This window comes from Triturus cristatus, chromosome 11, assembly GCF_964204655.1.
Source record: "Triturus cristatus chromosome 11, aTriCri1.1, whole genome shotgun sequence".
In the NCBI taxonomy this organism is placed as follows: domain Eukaryota; kingdom Metazoa; phylum Chordata; class Amphibia; order Caudata; family Salamandridae; genus Triturus; species Triturus cristatus.
In genome coordinates, this window is record NC_140594.1 from 1,093,532,368 (window position 1) to 1,093,553,030 (window position 20,663).

The following is a 20,663-nucleotide window of genomic DNA, read 5'->3' on the forward strand; positions in this document are numbered from 1 at the left end:
TGTGAGGGAGAGACAATGTTAATGCGGTTTCATGCCACTTGCATGTTTCATACATATTCAAGTTGTCACAGTTCCTCCAGGTAGTTGGATGTGCCTAGCATTCCTCTCAATGTACACTTGGGGATGGGTATGTTGCGGGGGACAGATTGATATGTTCTCCTGAGTGTTTGACCAGTAGAATTTTGGCTAGGATGCTTATTTGGCTATGGATTGATCTTGTTGTGTCACATGTCCATTGTGAGAGTGGGTAAATCAGTTGCCTGCCCCGGGGGTGTGTGCTTGTGTGAGGGGGGGGGGGGTGTGACCGGGCCTGCTGTTGGGTGTAGTGTGATTTGTCATTGGGTCTCCCAGGTGATGTGTCTGTCCCCTCATGGTGCATGCTGGCATGCCAGTGAGTGTGAGTTCCTGTGCTAGATATCTGAGCTTGTGGAGTTTGTGTTTGAGTGTACAGTGGTCACAGGAGGGCCTTGTGCTGCATACAGCAGGTCCAAGTGTCAGCTACCTTGTCAGTACTTTGCCAGTCCCTGTGCATTGGGCAAGGTGCATGGGTATGTACCTAGGCCATATGGGCTGAGGGCATTGGTGTCTGCTTCTGAGGTGCACAATGTGTTGTGTGAGCCCCACCCTCCCAGCATCCCGGACATCCAGTCTTGGCTTTGTGGTTGGTGTGGCCTGGGACATGACATTGCCTTTATTTGTGAATGGGGCATGGAGACGTTAGTGGCATGAGCGTGGTTTTTTAGTGTGGTTGTGTGCGGTGAGGGCTTGGGTGAAGTTGCGTGCATTTGGTATATTTGTGTTGTGGATGCCATTCCCCCCATGTGACGTGAGTTGTTTGTGTACTCACCAGGCTCTGCGACAACTTCAACTCCGTGTACTCCCACCGGCGGAAGCATGGCCATCACCTTCTCCTCCCAGGGATGGCAATGTACGGGTCTGCAGGGCAGCCCACCTCCAGTGATGTTACTCTGGGCATATTCCTCGTTCATTTTCCTCTTGACTGCCCTGCGCAGATCGTACCACCTGGCTTGGCATTCATGCCTGGTCCTTCGGATGGGCGCAACAGCATTCACCTTATCACCGATCCTCTGCCACAGGCTAGTTTTGTGGGCTATGCTGGTCTGTCTGGCCAATGTTCCAAACAGCTGTGGCTCGACTCTGATGACTTTGTTGACAAGGAGGTCCAGCTCCGCCCTTGTGAACTTTGGATTCTTGTCTGTGGGCATGGTGTGGGGTGTGGGTGTGGATGGTTGTGGGTGTGTGGGTGTGAATGTGACGGTGTGTGTGTGAATGTGAAGAGGGGGTGTTTGTGAAGGAGGTTGTGTGAAGGTGTGTAAGTTAAGGTGTAGTTAAGGTGTAAGTAAGGTGCAGTTGTTTGTCTGTGGGGTCTGTCAGCAGTGGGTCTGTTGCAAAGGCTCATGGGTTGTGTGTGTGGGCCCTTTTTATTGGTCCATTTGTGGGTGTGGCTGTATTTGAAATTTTGGTGGGTGTGTTATCAGAGGTGGTTGTGATTTAGGGGCCCTGTTTGCCTGTTTGGATGTGCCAGGTCAGTCATTGAGATGTATTTTGTCATGTAGACGTGTTTTGTGGTGTTGTGCGAGTCGAATTGACCCTCCTTGTGCTGTTTTACAGTGTCCTGGTTCTGTACGAGTCTTTTTCGCGTAGGTATGGTCCGTACATACGCGATGCTGAGTGAGGGTGCTGGGGTACGGTGTTGGGGTACGGTGCATACAGGTACGGGGCTGGGGTACGGGCCTGGGGTGCGGCGCGTACAGGTGGGGGGCTGGGAGATGGTCCTGGGGTACGGAGCGTACAGGTGCGGGGCTGGGCTACGGTGTTGGGGTATGGTGCGTACAGGTACGGGGCTGGGGTACGGGCCTGGGGTGTGGAGCATACAGGTGGGTGCTGGGAGACGGGCCTGGGGTATGGTGCATACAGGTACAGGGCTGGGGTACGGTGTTGGGGTATGGTGCGTACAGGTGCGGGGCTGGGGTACGGTGTTGGGGTACGGTGGGTACAGGTGCGGGGTTGGGCTACGGTGTTGGGGTACGGTGCGTACAGGTACGGGGCTGGGGTACGGGCCTGGGGTGCGGCACGTACCTGTGGGGGGCTGGGGTACGGTGTTGGGGTACGGTGCGTACAGGTACAGGGCTGGGGTATGGTGTTGGGGTACGGTGCGTACAGGTGCGGGGCTGGGGTACGGTGTTGGTGTATGGTGCGTAGAGGTATGGGGCTGGGGTACGGGCCTGGGGTGCGGCACGTACAGGTGGGGGGCTGGGGTATGGTGTTGGGGTACGGTGCATACAGGTGCGGGGCTGGGCTACGGTGTTGAGGTACGGTGCGTACAGGTACGGGGCTGGGGTATGGGCCTGGGGTGTGGTGCATACAGGTGGGGGGCTGGGGTACGGTCCTGGGGTACGGTGTGTACAGGTACGGGGCTAGGAGACGGGCCTGGGGTGCGGCGCGTACAGGTGCGGGGCTGGGGTACGGTCCTGGGGTACGGTGCATACAGGTACGGGGCTGGGGTATGCGCCTGGGGTGCGGCACGTACAGGTGGGGGGCTGGAGTACGGGCCTGGGGTACGGTGCGTACAGGTGCGGGGCTGGGAGACGGGTCTGGGGTGCAGCGCGTACAGGTGCGGGGCTGGGGTACGGTCCTGGGGTACGGTGCGGAGGGGGGGTACGGTGCTGACATACGGGGGTACGGTGCTGACATATGCGGGGGAGGGGGGCTGTACAACTCGTATCTGGGCACAAGTTTACCCGTGTACATGTGTGCTACAGCGTTCGCTCCGAACGTGGCCTTTTACATGCGGTTGTGTATTTGGACGGGCGGTACGGATCATACTTGCGCGCTCGGACTGCTGTTTTACGATTTGCACTTAAAAATGTCCGGCTCCCTATCGTACACTTTTCCCGATGCTAATCAGACGTAAAAATTTCCGGCTCCCTCTCGTACCCTTTTCCCGACGCAATTCGTATGTATTTTTCACGTACAAATCGTACTTTGCAGTTTGTACGGTACTTGTACGATTCGTACGTGAAAATATACGGATAAGAGTCGTACACAAATTTATTTTGCCGAATCGGAATCGGCACCTAAGTGTCACACCTTTTGGCTCAAATATTTATTTATTTGTCCAAGAAGCATTTAATATATTTTTACATTGAAATAGTGAAGTGGGGAAAAAAATGTTGCATTTTATTTTATTCAAGTTTCAAAGGCATATATTTTCTTTTTTTTGTAATTTCTATTTATTGGAGAACATAATCCATACAAGAGAACAATGTGACTGGACATTTGCAAAACAAAAAACCCCCCAGAAGACAAGGGGTAACCACCGGAAATGATATCATAAAACTCAGCATCATAGTCCATGTGCACATGAGAAGCATTGTTGGAAGAAAGAACATCAAAAGAAGGACCAATCGTTTTGACCACACTGCATCTCACCCAGCCAGAGCCTAACTGCATACCAGATCTTGCTTAACCTTCTTCTACGGACATCATTCTCCAAAAGGAACATTTCCAAAGAGCATGTACCCAGAAATTCATGTCACCAGCTCCAGGGACATAAGGCAGACGTTGCAAGCCAAAAACGTGCACACACCAATCTAGCCAGAGAAATTGCGAAAAAATAAAGCTCCAAAACATTTTGTGGTATACGAGGTGAATGCCTCAGCATGATCAATTTCGAGTCCCATTCTACTGGCAGATGCAAGATGCCATTGATTTTCCAGAAGATGAAAGCCCAGTAGTTACGTAGGACAGGACAGGTTGCAAAAACATGAACCAGGTTTCCCTCTCCACCACACAATGAAAGCAGCGATCATTAGCTCTAAGCTTCATAACCCAGAGCCGGTGGGCAGTATAGTAACAATTGTTACTGCATTTGATATGCTGGACCTTGATTCATGATAGATGTAGGATACGTTGTGGAAGAGAGTTGTTGTACCTCATGTTCTCAACTGTGAAAGTCATGTCCAAAAGCCTACTCCATTTATCTGCACACAACTGAAGAGGAGCTACTCTATGATCTAATTCTGTTGACAGAATTAGCTTATAGGCTAAGCAGATATTCCCCTTTTCGGGAGCTCGCACTAAGAAATATAAAAGAGTTCTCTGGGAGCAGCAGATGTCTATCTCTATGGCTGTTCTATTGTGCATGGAGTCCATGGCTGTGTATGTGTTTTGGCATGTTGGTCCCCACAACGGGCCGTCAACACCTGCTGAGGGTGTGTTTCCTGTGCGCAGCTCGCCCTTCAGTTTCATGATACGGTGTCAGTCATCTTTGGTGATTGTGCAACCTTTGTCTCTGGGTGTGCCATGGAAAACCGGACACTCCTTCCTTTACATGCACCTGTTGCAGTGGTCCTTTCTGACATCCTAGTCTTTGGGTGGAACTTGTGGCATAGTTTCCAGGACATGCCGCCTGCTGTTGCTGACCCTGCAGCAAGGGCACACGTAGTTTCCGGTTTCGGCAACACACACACATCAAAGATGCTCCTCCCTTCCTCCCTCAACCCATTCTTTTGGCTGTCATCAGCTTGTCTGTGCCACAGTTGCGGCCACGCGGTGCCAAAGGCTGGACCGTCTGCACATGCTACGTACACATTGCACGACCCTCAGGTCCTTGCATGACCCACATCACACTACAGTGTGATGTTGCAGACACCCTCCAAGCAATGGTAATCCACAAATCTCCCGCCTGCTCTCAGGCATACACTAAGCGCATACACAACACCTTTGCATAATGAGTGTTCAACTCCGACTGCCTACACAGCGCTGCCATGCCTTCCAGGCCCTGTCACACCAACCAGGTCATGTCCCTCCTACTCCCCACCGGCTCTGTACCCCAGCAAGGCCATGGGAGTGGAACTCAAGACTTCTGCATGTAGTATGGTGTCGTCATCAGGCACATGGCACAGGTATCACCTCTCAGCGTGTCAATCTACAATGTGTCCAGGACCCCCCTCTCCACCATCACATGCGCACACAACCTCATCATCAACTCGTATGCCATTGACAGCCAGGTGCCCCTCACCCTCACCAAGGACGCAGACAATGCCAGTTCCAATTTTCAAGATTGCATGAGATCCATTGATGAATGGCAGAACATCAGCCACCTGAGGCAGGACTTGTACAGGACTGAGGTCAACATCTGAGGATTGTCCCCTTACAGCTGGGTCAACTTCTTGTGTCCCACCTGCAAAAGCCCTGCACAAGCACCCAGTGTCCACGCATACAAGATGGTGTGCATCATGGATTGCTTGCTCACATTTGCCATGGTAATCACCAGCATCTGTGCCTCAGACTGCAACACCCTCTAAATTATGCACATGATCCCCAGATAGATTCACTCCAAGGAAAGACGGACCATCCCGCAGGTCCACGACAACATCCATGTCAAATACTGCCCTGCCCTCTATGGAGCAGCCACATCCAAACTCCCGGGAACCTTGTCCACATCCAGGCTGCATCTGCACACCTCAGCTGCAACATCCCACGCCCCAGCCACATCACCGTCCAGCAGAGATAGCTGCAATGGATCACTGTGTGCTGCAGGATGACCTTCAGACTCCCCACCAACACTCAGGAGGCAGGCCACAACCCCGACCCAAAACCAACCTTGCACCACTGTCATCTGAGACCCCGTAGTGTCATCTCCGTGCATCCAACCTTGACCTGGCCACCATTCTTCAGATCCACCGTACTACAGCATGCAGGACATAGTTCTCCCACCTGGGAACACATACCTGGGACTCCCTCCCGGGGAACCTCCGAATGAGGCATGACCTCTACGCCTTAATGATGCTCTTACAAATAGGTCTGTCCGCACATTATTGCAAGCCCCCCCTCAGCAGCTTGAGGCCATCACAGGTGAGTATTGTGCTCCATGTCTGCATTGAATGATACATTGTGACCCATGTGTGTCCTGTACCAGACTCAGATCCCAGGGTATGGATGGGTGGAGTTAGTCCAACACTCAGGTATAGTTTGACATTTACACACACATATGTTGTGGACTAATGCAAAATGACAGCAACATCTCATGACAAATTTTTTATTTTATTTATGGTGGGGTAAGTCTTTTGGTAGATGAACTAAGGTGCTCTGCCGGGTGCATAGAATAGTTCACAGGGGGAGATGGTATCCTTTGCTTTGGAAGTCATCAGAGTCCAGACCACAGTGTTGGTCATCATTGGTCAGACTGTGACCAGCAAGTCCATGTGGCAGAGAATGTCATTGGATGAGGTGCTGCTGTTGCGCCAGAGGGCCAGGTGCCAGGCCAGGTGACCTGGGAGATGTGGATGGTCCGCTGACTCTCATGGTCTTTTCCATGGACGACCCACCTTCCTGGGGGGACCCTCAGATGCAGGCCTTGACGATGTCTGTGATGCTCCGTTGGACGAATCCTCCTCCTCCTCCCTCCCTGTGGCTGGTGGTGGTCTTCGCCTGGTGGCACAGGGAGGCTTGCCCATGTTGTCGGCGATCCGACGGAGTGAACGGCTCATGTCCGTTTGCACCGCCAGGAGCTCAGCCAGTCTTGCCTCCATCCGTCCTTGGTGTTGTTGTTGACTGGCATGTTGCTCGGCCTGCAGGTTCTTCATCTCGTCGAGGGTCCCCTTCATCTCTGTGAGGCTCGACACTACCTGGCTGATGCCCCTGGTGTCACGCCGGTATGTGTCCAGGATGTGGCGTATGTGTGACATACCGGTTCCCTCAGCTGCCTGGTCAGGTTCTCGCCTCCGCCTGCCTCCACTCCCACCACCCCTGCCCACACGAGCCTGGCCTGCCGTTGTGGGCACATCGGGTCTATGGGACCCCTGAGGGATGGCATTTGCGGGGTTGTCTGCCTCCTCCTGGGTGCCCGGAGAACCTTGTCCCTCCTGGTCAGACTGGCTGTGTTGTTCAGTGCGAGCAGGGCTCCTGGGTGTCTCCTGGGATATGGCAGGAATGGGGGTGGGGGTTGGCACAGATGTACCTGACACAGGTGCTGCAGGGGCTTGGGCATCAGAGGGGCCAGGTTGGTCGGGGTCATCCACGGAGTGGTGAGAGTCGTCGCTGCCGGTGGGAGCATCTTCACGCTGAGCCTGGGTCTGTGATTGTTCCCCCCCATTGTTGGGGGGAGGTCGATGACATTGCCCTGTGTGTGAGAGAGAGACAATGTTAATGCGGTTTCATGCCACATGCATGTTTCATACATATTCAAGTTGTCACAGTTCCTCCAGGTAGTTGGATGTGCCTAGCATTCCTCTCAATGTACACTTGGGGATGGGTATGTTGCGGGGGACAGATTGATATGTTCTCCTGAGTGTTTGACCAGTAGAATTTTGGCTAGGATGCTTATTTGGCTATGGATTGATCTTGTTGTGTCACATGTCAATTGTGAGAGTGGGTAAATCCGTTCCCTGCCCTGGGGGTGTGTGCTTGTGTGAGGGGGGTGTGTGACCGGGCCTGCTGTTGGGTGTAGTGTGATTTGTCATTGGGTCTCCCAGGTGATGTGTCTGTCCCCTCATGGTGCATGCTGGCATGCCAGTGAGTGTGAGTTCCTGTGCTAGATATCTGAGCTTGTGGAGTTTGTGTTTGAGTGTACAGTGGTCACAGGAGGGCCTTGTGCTGCATACAGCAGGGCCAAGTGTCAGCTACCTTGTCAGTACTTTGCCAGTCCCTGTGCATTGGGCATGGTGCATGGGTATGTACCTAGGCCATATGGGCTGAGGGCATTGGTGTCTGCTTCTGAGGTGCACAATGTGTTGTGTGAGCCCCACCCTCCCAGCATCCCGGACATCCAGTCTTGGCTTTGTGGTTGGTGTGGCCTGGGACATGGCATTGCCTTTATTTGTGAATGGGGCATGGAGACGTTAGTGGCATGAGCGTGGTTTTTGAGTGTGGTTGTGTGCTGTGAGGGCTTGGGTGAAGTTGCGTGCATTTGGTATATTTGTGTTGTGGATGCCATTCCCCCCATGTGACGTGAGTTGTTTGTGTACTCACCAGGCTCTGCGACAACTTCAACTCCGTGTACTCCCACCGGCGGAAGCATGGCCATCACCTTCTCCTCCCAGGGATGGCAATGTACGGGTCTGCGGGGCAGCCCACCTCCAGTGATGTTACTCTGGGCGTATTCCTCGTTCATTTTCCTCTTGACTGCCCTGCGCAGATCGTACTACCTGGCTTGGCATTCATGCCTGGTCCTTTGGATGGGCGCAACAGCATTCACCTTATCGACGATCCTCTGCCACAGGCTAGTTTTGTGGGCTATGCTGGTCTGTCTGGCCAATGTTCCAAACAGCTGTGGCTCGACTCTGATGACTTCGTTGACAAGGAGGTCCAGCTCCGCCCTTGTGAACTTTGGATTCTTGTCTGTGGGCATGGTGTGGGGTGTGGGTGTGGATGGTTGTGGGTGTGTGGGTGTGAATGTGACGGTGTGTGTGTGAATGTGAAGAGGGGGTGTTTGTGAAGGAGGTTGTGTGAAGGTGTGTAAGTTAAGGTGTAGTTAAGGTGTAAGTAAGGTGCAGTTGTTTGTCTGTGGGGTCTGTCAGCAGTGGGTCTGTTGCAAAGGCTCATGGGTTGTGTGTGTGGGCCCTTTTTATTGGTCAATTTGTGGGTGTGGCTGTATTTGAAATTTTGGTGGGTGTGTTATAAGAGGTGGTTGTGATTTAGGGGCTCTGTTTGCCTGTTTGGATGTGCCAGGTCAGTCATTGAGATGTATTTTGTCATGTAGACGTGTTTTGTGGTGTTGTGCGAGTCGAATTGACCCTCCTTGTGCTGTTTTACAGTGTCCTGGTTCTGTACGAGTCTTTTTCGCGTAGGTATGGTCCGTACATACGCGATGCTGAGTGAGGGTGCTGGGGTACGGTGTTGGGGTACGGTGCATACAGGTACGGGGCTGGGGTACGGGCCTGGGGTGCGGCGCGTACAGGTGGGGGGCTGGGAGATGGTCCTGGGGTACGGTGCGTACAGGTGCGGGGCTGGGCTACGGTGTTGGGGTACGGTGCGTACAGGTACGGGGCTGGGATACGGGCCTGGGGTGTGGAGCATACAGGTGGGTGCTGGGAGACGGGCCTGGGGTATGGTGCATACAGGTACGGGGCTGGGGTACGGTGTTGGGGTATGGTGCGTACAGGTGCGGGGCTGGGGTACGGTGTTGGGGTACGGTGGGTACAGGTGCGGGGTTGGGCTACGGTGTTGGGGTACGGTGCGTACAGGTACGGGGCTGGGGTACGGGCCTGGGGTGCGGCGCGTACCTGTGGGGGGCTGGGGTACGGTGTCGGGGTACGGTGCGTACAGGTACAGGGCTGGGGTATGGTGTTGGGGTACGGTGCGTACAGGTGCGGGGCTGGGGTACGGTGTTGGGGTACGGTGCATACAGGTACGGGGCTGGGGTACGGGCCTGGGGTGCGGCGCGTACAGGTGGGGGGCTGGGAGATGGTCCTGGGGTACGGTGCGTACAGGTGCGGGGCTGGGCTACGGTGTTGGGGTACGGTGCGTACAGGTACGGGGCTGGGGTATGGGCCTGGGGTGTGGCACGTACAGGTGGGGGCTGGGGTACGGTCCTGGGGTACGGTGCGTACAGGTACGGGGCTAGGAGACGGGCCTGGGGTGCGGCGCGTACAGGTGCGGGGCTGGGGTACGGTCCTGGGGTACGGTGCATACAGGTACCGGGCTGGGGTATGCGCCTGGGGTGCGGCACGTACAGGTGGGGGGCTGGAGTACGGGCCTGGGGTACGGTGCGTACAGGTGCGGGGCTGGGAGACGGGTCTGGGGTGCAGCGCGTACAGGTGCGGGGCTGGGGTACGGTCCTGGGGTACGGTGCGGAGGGGGGGTACGGTGCTGACATACGGGGGTACGGTGCTGACATATGCGGGGAAGGGGGGCTGTAGGACTCGTATCTGTGCACAAGTTTACCCGTGTACATGTGTGCTACAGCGTTCGCTCCGAACGGGGCCTTTTACATGCGGTTGTGTATTTGGACGGGCGGTACGGATCGTACTTGCGCGCTCGGACTGCTGTTTTACGATTTGCAATTAAAAACGTCCGGCTCCCTATCGTACACTTTTCCCGATGCTAATCGGACGTAAAAATTTCCGGCTCCCTCTCATACCCTTTTCCCGACGCAATTCGTATGTATTTTTCACGTACAAATTGTACTTTGCAGTTTGTACGGTACTTGTACAATTCGTACGTGAAAATATACGGATAAGAGTCGTACGCAAATTTATTTTGCCGAATCGGAATCGGCACCTAAGTGTCACACCTTTTGGCTCAAATATTTATTTATTTGTCCAAGAAGCATTTAATATATTTTTACATTGAAATAGTGAAGTGGGGAAAAAAATGTTGCATTTTATTTTATTCAAGTTTCAAAGGCATATATTTTCTTTTTTTTGTAATTTCTATTTATTGGAGAACATAATCCATACAAGAGAACAATATGACTGGACATTTGCAAAACAAAAAAAACCCCAGAAGACAAGGGGTAACCACCGGAAATTATATCATAAAACTCAGCATCATAGTCCATGTGCACATGAGAAGCATTGTGGGAAAAAAGAACATCAAAAGAAGGACCAATCGTTTTGACCACACTGCATCTCACCCAGCCAGAGCCTAACTGCATACCAGATCTTGCTTAACCTTCTTCTACGGACATCATTCTCCAAAAGGAACATTTCCAAAGAGCATGTACCCAGAAATTCATGTCACCAGCTCCAGGGACATAAGGCAGACGTTGCAAGCCAAAAAAGTGCACACACCAATCTAGCCAGAGAAATTGCGAAAAAATAAAGCTCCAAAACATTTTGTGGTATACGAGGTGAATGCCTCAGCATGATCAATTTCGAGTCCCATTCTACTGGCAGATGCAAGATGCCATTGATTTTCCAGAAGACGAAAGCCCAGTAGTTACGTAGGACAGGACAGGTTGCAAAAACATGAACCAGGTTTCCCTCTCCACCACACAATGAAAGCAGCGATCATTAGCTCTAAGCTTCATAACCCAGAGCCGGTGGGCAGTATAGTAACAATTGTTACTGCATTTGATATGCTGGACCTTGATTCATGATAGATGTAGGATACGTTGTGGAAGAGAGTTGTTGTACCTCATGTTCTCAACTGTGAAAGTCATGTCCAAAAGCCTACTCCATTTATCTGCACACAACTGAAGAGGAGCTACTCTATGATCTAATTCTGTTGACAGAATTAGCTTATAGGCTAAGCAGATATTCCCCTTTTCGGGAGCTCGCACTAAGAAATATAAAAGAGTTCTCTGGGAGCAGCAGATGTCATCTCTATGGAGGTTAGATATGAAATATCAGATTGGTAGACAACTGGAAAAATGATATGGGAAAGAGAGAACTGATGCTGCATAGTATCAAAGGAACAAAAAAACATCCCCTTGAGCATTTGCCCAAGAGTGAAGAGTTTCACCATCTCCCAACTCTCCTGAAAGCTTTGATGTACACAGATAGGTTAGTTACAATTACATCATAAGTAAGTATATTGGTTGAAAAGGAAAACATGGAATAATGCTATTCTAAGGGAGCTTCAACCAAGCTGAAAAACCTTTAAAGTCTTGAGCTGGGTCCTTCTAAAGTGGACTGTCAATCAAACTATTCCTGGAACTATCAAATTCTCCAGTGGAAGATAGTCTGCAAACATATGGCCATGTATCCATTACCAGACAAAGTCAAGAAAAAAATGAAGCAAAACAATAAAGCTGTAAAACAGGGAAAGCAATCCCACCCATGTCCTTGGGCAGCTGCAGGACCTCAAGCTTACAGCGAGGCTCCTCATAGACCCAAATAAACTTCTGCCAGCATGCCTCTGTTTTCTGAAAAAAACACTGTACGCAGGAAGAGAGGAAAATATCGATAGAGATACAGATACCTAAGAAGAATAATCATTTTAATAAGATTAGCCCTATCAATCAGGCGGACATGCAAGCAATTCCATTTATTAAAGATATTGACTGTCTGTTTGTAGAGTTCACCATAGTTGGGCCTGATTCACAAAGGCAAACAAACTTTTGTGTAAATTTAAGATTGTTTGCTATTCACAAAGAGAGTTATGAGTGATATCTTTATAAGTGTGGAGTCTCTTCACATAAAAAGCCTATTTTTTGTTTTACAGAGTTTTTGTATTGCGCAAACTTGACCTGAAGGTATCTGGTATCAGAGCGCTTTACACGAGCACCAGTTGCGTTATAGGAGGACACATTCATTTTTATTAGGCTCGGGGCGATTAAGTGATTTGCCCAGGATCACAGGATATTGCGCATCCTTGTCGAGACTCAAACCGGTTCCCCAGATTTGAGGTCCACTGCCCCAGCCTTTAGTCCACATCCTCTCCCCAAGAGAGGATGTGCGGAGACTCCACACTCGTAAAGATACTACTCGTAAATCCCTTTGTGAAAAGCAAACAATCGTAAACTTACACAAAAGTGAGAGTTACCCTTGTGAATTAGGCGCCTTATGTTAAATGATGTCCTCCATACGTACCAACAATTCTACCCCCAAATACGTGGCCGAGTGTACCTGTCGCCTATCCTGATCAGGCAGGATAGCATTGGAAAGGACCTGTGTTTTATCGAGATTGAGCTTGTATCCTGAGACGACACCAAAGGCCTGTGCGGCTACCCCCACCACCCTTATAGCCTTGACTGGGGTAGGGGTTACGACAGCCACAATGTCTGTGTAGGATAGAACCTTCACCACAAAGGGATGAAAACACAAAGGATTGATGTCCTCAGTCATCTTAAGAAAGAAGAGTTAAGAACAATGGTTCAAGGATGGCCCAAAAGGGTCCAATAGAAAAGGTGACCCAGGCAGGGTCACTTGTTTTTTAAGATAAGTGAAATCAATTCCGTAGGGAGCAGGAGACAAAGTACGTAAAGGGTCATGTAGGTCAAAAGATAGCAGGTATTTATTTAAACAAAGTCAATTTTAGAATGCTCACAAAATAAGAAAAGCGTGGTGTGAAATAGTGATAGTAGTTTTAAAAAGACATCGCATTGACAACAATATAGTAGTTGAATTCCATAATTGATCTTAACAAGTTATAAAGAATTCATGTTGTGGGGTGGTCGACGGCGTTTCGAACCCAATTATTGGGGTTCATCTTCAGGACAGTGGTGAGCATGTATTTTGAAGTTAAACTGCCCGTAAAGTTCCTAGAGTCTCCAAAGTGGGAGGCAGGGGCTTCAAAGGTTAATTATTTGAAAACAAGCAGCTTGGCAGTACATAGATCCGCCTGGAGAATGTAATTTTCTTTAGAGGGGCGACAGGGCAGTGAATGGGAGCCTGAGGCCGAGCAGTCAGAGACGTCCTGCAGCTGTTGGGGCTGGCTGATGAATGCGGCATTCATCAGCCAGCCCCAGCCAGCCAGCCATCATGCTCACCACTGTCCTGAAGATGAACCCCAATAATTGGGTTCGAAACGCCGTCGACCACCCCACAACATGAATTCTTTATAACTTGTTAAGATCAATTATGGAATTCAACTACTATATTGTTGTCAATGCGATGTCTTTTTAAAACTACTATCACTATTTCACACCACGCTTTTCTTATTTTGTGAGCATTCTAAAATTGACTTTGTTTAAATAAATACCTGCTATCTTTTGACCTACATGACCCTTTACGTACTTTGTCTCCTGCTCCCTACGGAATTGATTTCACTTATCTTAAAAAACAAGTGACCCTGCCTGGGTCACCTTTTCTATTGGACCCTTTTGGGCCATCCTTGAACCATTGTTCTTAACTCTTCATTATCACCCCAGGTTCACATATCGGGGTACCCTTGTCTCCTAAAACCTCAGTCATCTTAAGGGCCGGGCTATATGGCTAGATATATATTGCAAATTGCTGTGGAGAAAGGGGGCAGCCCTGCCTGGTGCCATGAGAAATGTCCACGAGGTCAGAGAGAGAACCCAAGCAGCAAATCCTAGCTTCCAGGCCAACATATATTTGGCAGACTCTAGATATGAAACATGGGCTAAGACCTTCTGACTCCATGAGCATCCATAAGAATGCTCAGGAGACACGATCAAAGGCCTTCAAGCAGATTCATACCGACTGAGCCCCTGTCCACGGAGGCGGCCTCCAGAGCTGAAATAGCAATATTAACATGAGAAGTTGTATCACGTCTAGTAACGAACCCATGCTGTTTCGCATCTACCAGTCCTGAAATCACAGTCAATAATCAATTGTCTAAGATGCAGGTGTAAATCCTAGAGTTGGAATTAATTAAAGAGATTGGGTGGTATGAGCCACAGGTCCTTCCCTTTCTTAGGAAACAATATTGGTCTCATCCCATGCCCCGGAACCTGGCCAAGCACTTTAAATGAATTAAAGAGATACTGAAGGACTGGGGCCAGAATATGAGAGAATGCCCTATAGAATCCTAGAGGAAGTTGATCAGGTCCGGAGGCCTTGCCCTTGGCTAAGAAGCTGATCTGATAGCAGCTTCTACCTTAGTCAACGTTATGGGCACTTCTAATTTAGATTGCTAAGCCTGATTCAGCTTATGATGGAAATAGCGCCTAACAAAGTGATACAGCGCCTTAGTAGAGTCGAAGCAGTCCCCTTGGTAGAGACCACCGAAAAACCTCTTTAATACCTTCAGGCGTAACCACGAGCTCTCCTATTTTGTTCCTAATCTGCTGGAAGGTATTCATACTTCCATTATCCTTAACTCTGAAAGAAAACAACCAGCCCATCTCATCACTATTTTCGAAGCTTGACAACTGCCTGGCTAGACATTTTTAAACTGTCCGATCCCAAATACTCTTCAGGGTTACCAACTGCCCTGCTAACAATTCCATCCATGCCCCATCCCTGGTGATTATACTTAGTAGCACCTCCATTTAGCAGTTGTTCTTCCAAAAGCAGTCTATGCTCAAGTGTCCATCCTTGCGGCCCCAGAGACTGAAAGGACCCATTTTATTGCATGAACAATGATAGAGAATAGTGATCAGATATATTTCTAAGATTGATCGCAAGAGTGAGATCAACTAATGACTCACTAAAAATATATCAATACTTGAGAGAGGTTTGTGAGGGACAGAGTAGAAAGTGAAACCGGCCTGTTAGCTCTGGCATGCCACCACACATCAGTGAGTCAGCAGGAAGACATAAACAGTTTGAGTAAATCCCTAAGTCATTGCTTCCCCCACAGGATTGGATACTGGTTTCCCTGACCTTGATGCGTGAAATCTCTTTTAGGACATAACGCCACATTGAAATCCCCACAAATAATATGGGGTGATGGCCAAAGATGAAGCTCAGCCAATTAGGAGGTCAATAATTAACAGGTCATCCTCATTCAGGCCTTAGACTATGCTGATGATAATACAGATGTCATCTTTCCAGGTTGTCACAATAAGACACCGTCCGCCAAAATCGTCCTTTTTCCGCACCACTCCCCATTTACTATCCCTGGCCAACAGTGTGACATCCCTCTGAGCTGAAGCGAAACATGAGGTGCATAAAACTCTATATATATATAGCCAAACTCAAGGTGGCGGGTTGCAGTTTGGTCTGGCTGGTCACCGGGCCCCTTATGGATGTGTCTGACAGAGCTGGGGCATTAGACACCCTGTTCTTATACTTACCTGCCCCCTTTTTGATCCAGCAATCTGGCGGACCTCTCCTGACCTTTTTGCACTGCCAAATGTTCCAGTAGCCTGCTAAGCAACAGATAGTGGCATAGAATGGTGTCGGGGTTGTTCAATGGTGCTTGGCACCGCAAGGAGGACTGCGTTTCTGCCCCATGGACGTAGCCTATGCACAGTGCTTTGTTTCATAAGCAGCCTCCAGGACGGGCACCCTCCAGTTTGCTACATTGCTGTTACTTTGTATAGAACACCAGCTCTCAGTGGAAATGTCTGCTGGCAACTTCTGTGTGGCTGCCAATTTTTGGTCATCTTTGACTGCTTTCATTTGATATACATTGGCTGGGATTCCGGCTATATGGCCTGTAAGGGAGGGGGCAGGGCAGTAGATGTTGGCTGGCTCTTTCACCCCCGAAAGACTTTTGCATTAGATGATTATAGTTTATGTACTGTTTATGTGATCTTTTTTGAATTTTTTTTATACTGTTGTAACGTATGTTACTTTTTGTGTCTCTGTGTATTGTAATGTTTTGTGACAAATTAGTGTTTCAAATAGATGAATGATTCACTCTCCCATTTTTTGATAATTTCAGAAAAAAGTATGTCAATCAAGAAAAATTAAATATATGGTCATTTCAATTGAAATGTGTGATCATGGTGTTTGATGGTAAGGATGAATTGATATCAGTATTGGCATGCATGTAGTTGTTTGATTGTAAAGTTGGCCTAGCCTTACTGATTATGGGCCTAACCCTTTCTAGTTAAGAACTTTCTAAAGGTGGCATTTTCAGAATTGTGACTTTAAAAACCGAGTTAACCTGTAAAGATGATTTTAAATTACAATTTGTTTGAGACCAAACATGTTTTTTTGTATCTATTCCCAATCAATAGTTAGTACTTATTAAATGTAATAAGGTGGCCCAATGTTAGCAGATGGGAGAGGTAGGCCTAACAGTAGTGAAAAACAAATTTAGGCGTTTTTCAATACCAGAATATGTAAAACGTAAACAGGCATGTCCCAATTGTTTAATACAATGCACCCTGCTGTTTGTGCTGTTCAGGATCTACATTAGAGGTGACTTATGTGTATTAAAAAGGAAGGTTTAGGCCAGGCAAAATATGTGTTTTGCAAGGTTGAATGGCAGTTTAAACCACACTACAGGCTGCAATGGCAGGCCTGAGACATGTTTTAAATAAGGGGAGGTAGTAAACTCCGCTCCACCGATGGAGTTTGCAGAGTTTTGCCACTCTGTGCTCCACTTGGAGCACAGAGCTTGACAAAAACTCCACCACCTGTCTCATGCCACCCCCTTTTAAGTCCAGGATAGCAACAGTCAGTTTGCGCATACATGCAGCACTCAGCTGTGGTGGCGCGGGACGGAGCTTGTGTCCGAGGCAGACCTGTGTTCCTCTAGAAGGAGGGGGCACAGACTTTGTCATTACATATTTTTAGGCCAGGTGGCTCTCCGTGGCAGGTGGCAGAACAGAAAAAGCTGTGGACTAGAGTCAGAATAAAGGCAAAATCATGATGGAGAAGAGTCTAGCACCAGACAATGCCAGACCACGGACCCCAGCCACTCACGTAAGGGATCCAGAGTACAGTCGATGTTTGCCCGTTCACACACAAAAGGGATTCACAGTAAAGTCAAATTTTGTGGAGAAGTCATGTGCACTCTCCAGGGTACCACAGCCAATCAATAAATCACCTACGCTTTCGAGATCCCAATCCCAGACCTCTAAAATTTGAGAGACCTAAAAGCCAAAGAATGAGAAGTTCTGCAATAGCCAAAACATATAGTTTCCGCAACCCCCCTCCCAATAAATCCCCTCAACCAAATCCAAGACTATAACTCGTTTATAACAATCCGACAAACATTAATGAAAAGTTGTTTTCTCAGGAACTTTCGTCACCTGAGACAGTGTTTCCAAATTGTAGAGGGGGACGTGTGATTCATGAACACCAGACAGAGCTTCTGGTGTTGAAGAACTGGTATTAAAATACGAAAATGTCAATAAGCCCCAACCCCTTTCAGTGAATGTCAATGGGAGGTATGGCTACACCTCAGGTAAAGGAAGTGGAGACACCCGCCGAGCGAGACCCCAGGTGTGCTGCGACAACAATAGGCTCCTTGGGAGGTGTTGGAGATGTGTAGCGACTTCAGCAAAGCTATACTAGAGTGCCAACCACAGCTGTTGCCAGATCACAAGGATAGGGCATTGCAGGAAATCCACTTGGTGAGTAACTATAGTGTGTGTCTTTACCTTCCAATTTGCAGGGGTTTCCTTTGCTACAATCAAGAGGTTTCACGTTTCAATGTCCCTAAGTGAGTAGTTTGTCCAGTCTTGTGTTTGTTGCATTCTGGTGTTTTTATTTTTGTGTGCCCCTTTATAAAGACAGGGTGAAAGTTTCAGAAACCAAACTTGGACTGTATGCATGGATCTGGGAAACTTCAGGGGTCAAGTCAAGTCAAATTAACTTTATTTGGTTACAAGTACCATAAAAGTTTGACAAAAACATCTTGCAAAAATAAAAGTAATCTATCAGAATTACAGAGGCATAGATACGGACAGATAATATTAGCAATCAATAAAAAGTACATACATATTAAAAAAGAAATATAAGCCCTGGTGTCAGTTACCCTAGACATCCAACTCTAACATCACCTATACAGTATAGACCGTGTAACTCTTTATAGGGAACGGTTACTCAAGATTTCTTCAATTATAATAGTTCATAGCATTTTCTTATGGACATTGCGACTAATAAAATTCATAACAGCAGTGCAAATAGTTAACGTAGACAAGGACAGTAAAAAATTAAAGCCACCAATGAAAGTACATGGCCTTATTTCCCTTAATAATGGGATTAAAAATTGCCCTCTTGGCTCCTTACAGAGGGGACAAAATAAAATAAAGTGCACCGTGCTTTGTACTGTCGAATTGTCACATGGACAAGCTGACAAACTATGTACCCAGCCTGATTGTTTGGGAAATGCCACTAAATAGTGCAATGTATTTAGTCAAAACCTAATCAGGTAAAATCGTGCTTGAACGTTAGTTGTAAAAGTTAGATAACATTTCTGTTCACCAGGGAAAAAAACATAGGGGGTCAGGTTCTACCAATTGTGTACGACTCATCTTTTGCATTTATGTTAATACTTGAAGGAGTATCGTAATAATGCCCCAAAGCTAACTCATATAGATTTTCCTTCACAAAGCGAAGCTAAGTTGGTGCAATCTAGGATAACGTCTTGTGGGAACATTAAGTCCTCAGATAACCAAATCTTGGTTCATACAAGCAATGGGGCAATAGCAATTCGATCTTCAAGGTACACCAACCCTAGCTCCTGGTGGCAAAAGTATGTGGGAGCACTATTAGGAGCCAGTAATAATCTCTTTATCAATTTATTTTCCAGGACCTGCAACTGTCGGGTGTTATAGTAGCCCCAGACTCCTGCCCCGTATGATGCCACCGACAAACATTTCGCTTTATAGATGGTAACTAGTTCGGACACTGGTATATGGCCTAGCTGGCGAGCAAATCGAAATAGTCTTTCCACGACCCGAATGCTCTATTGTGCCCTAGCTGCAATAAGATGATCCCAAGTCATAGTTTCATAAAAAAAATTTCCCTAAGTATATAAAATGTCTGAATGTGTTAATAGTCTTGCCCTTAACCTCAAATGTTCTTGTTTTAGTGCCTTTAGGACCACAGACCATGACATAAGATTTAATAAAATTCACTTTTAAATTCAATGACGCCATAAAATCAGTAAAAGCGTTAAGTTACTTTTGGAGGTTATTGGCTGTCAAAACCATTCAAACTAAATCATCCGCAAAAGATAACAATGAGATCGGATTGCCTCCAACTTTAGGGAAATCAAGTTTCACCTCTATTAAAAATGCCTCTAATCCATTTTTGCACAATAAAAATAAAAATGGGGCTAAAATACAGCCCTGACGAACTCCTTCCGTAGAGACAATGGAACCCCCCCATTCCAGGACCATCACGTACGGCAACCGTTGTGGACGTGTGAAGCCTGTGTAAAAGAGATATAAGGGCTTCTTCTAAACCCATTTGCTCCATCAACCCCCACAATTTCTCCCATTTAACCATGTCAAAAACGCTGGAAAAGTCCATGAAGGCCAGATAAATGGAACCCCTTCTGGCCCTCATGAACTTGCCCATAATAAGGGATAGGTTTAGGCACTGTTCAGTAGTACCCATCTCCCTTCTAAATCCATATTGCAATCTCGACACAATGCCAGTTTTATTCGCCCCGGTCTCAAGTCACGCAAGGATAACCCTCCCCGTACTTTAGCAGTAGCATCAATTAATGAAATAGGCCTGTAACAGGCAGGGTCATTCCTACTGCCTTTCTTGCATAGTGGGCCAACAATTGCCTGCTTCCTGGATGATGGAATGGGACCGATCACCACAGCTTTAAAAACATTAGTAAGTATGGGTGCCCATAATTTAGGATAATTTTTAAACAAATCAAAAGGAATTCCATGGGGCCCAGAGCTTTCCTACTAATTCCCCTTGACAATGCGTCCTCTACCTCTATCACTGTAATCTATCGGCTTAATTGTGAGGCCAAGCTCTGATCAAATGTCGGTGCCCCTTTTACTTCATTTAGTGAGGCATTTTTTGGATTAAATATAGCTGAGAAGTGGGTTTCCTAGACAGACCCCAAGATCAATGAGTCTACAAGTTTAGGTTTATCCTTGAATAGAGGGCGGTTAATTATATCCCTAAAACTCTTTGACTCTTTCAGAGCACTTGCTCTCTCTAGGTCCTCCCACGCCAAACTCCTCAATTCATCTTGTCTTTGTTTAATAGGACGCTTATAAATCTGCCTTATAATTTTAATTTGCGTTTTATCACGTGGGGTGGTGTGAAGGGCCATTTTTAGGTTCCTATGTGCTCTGGAACACTCCACATTAAACCTTCGCACCTCCTGGGGTTCTCTTCTTCGAGCCACTTCTGCACAGATCAGCTCGAAGTTGAGAATTACCTCATTTGGGGAGGTGTCATCAAGTAGGCAGT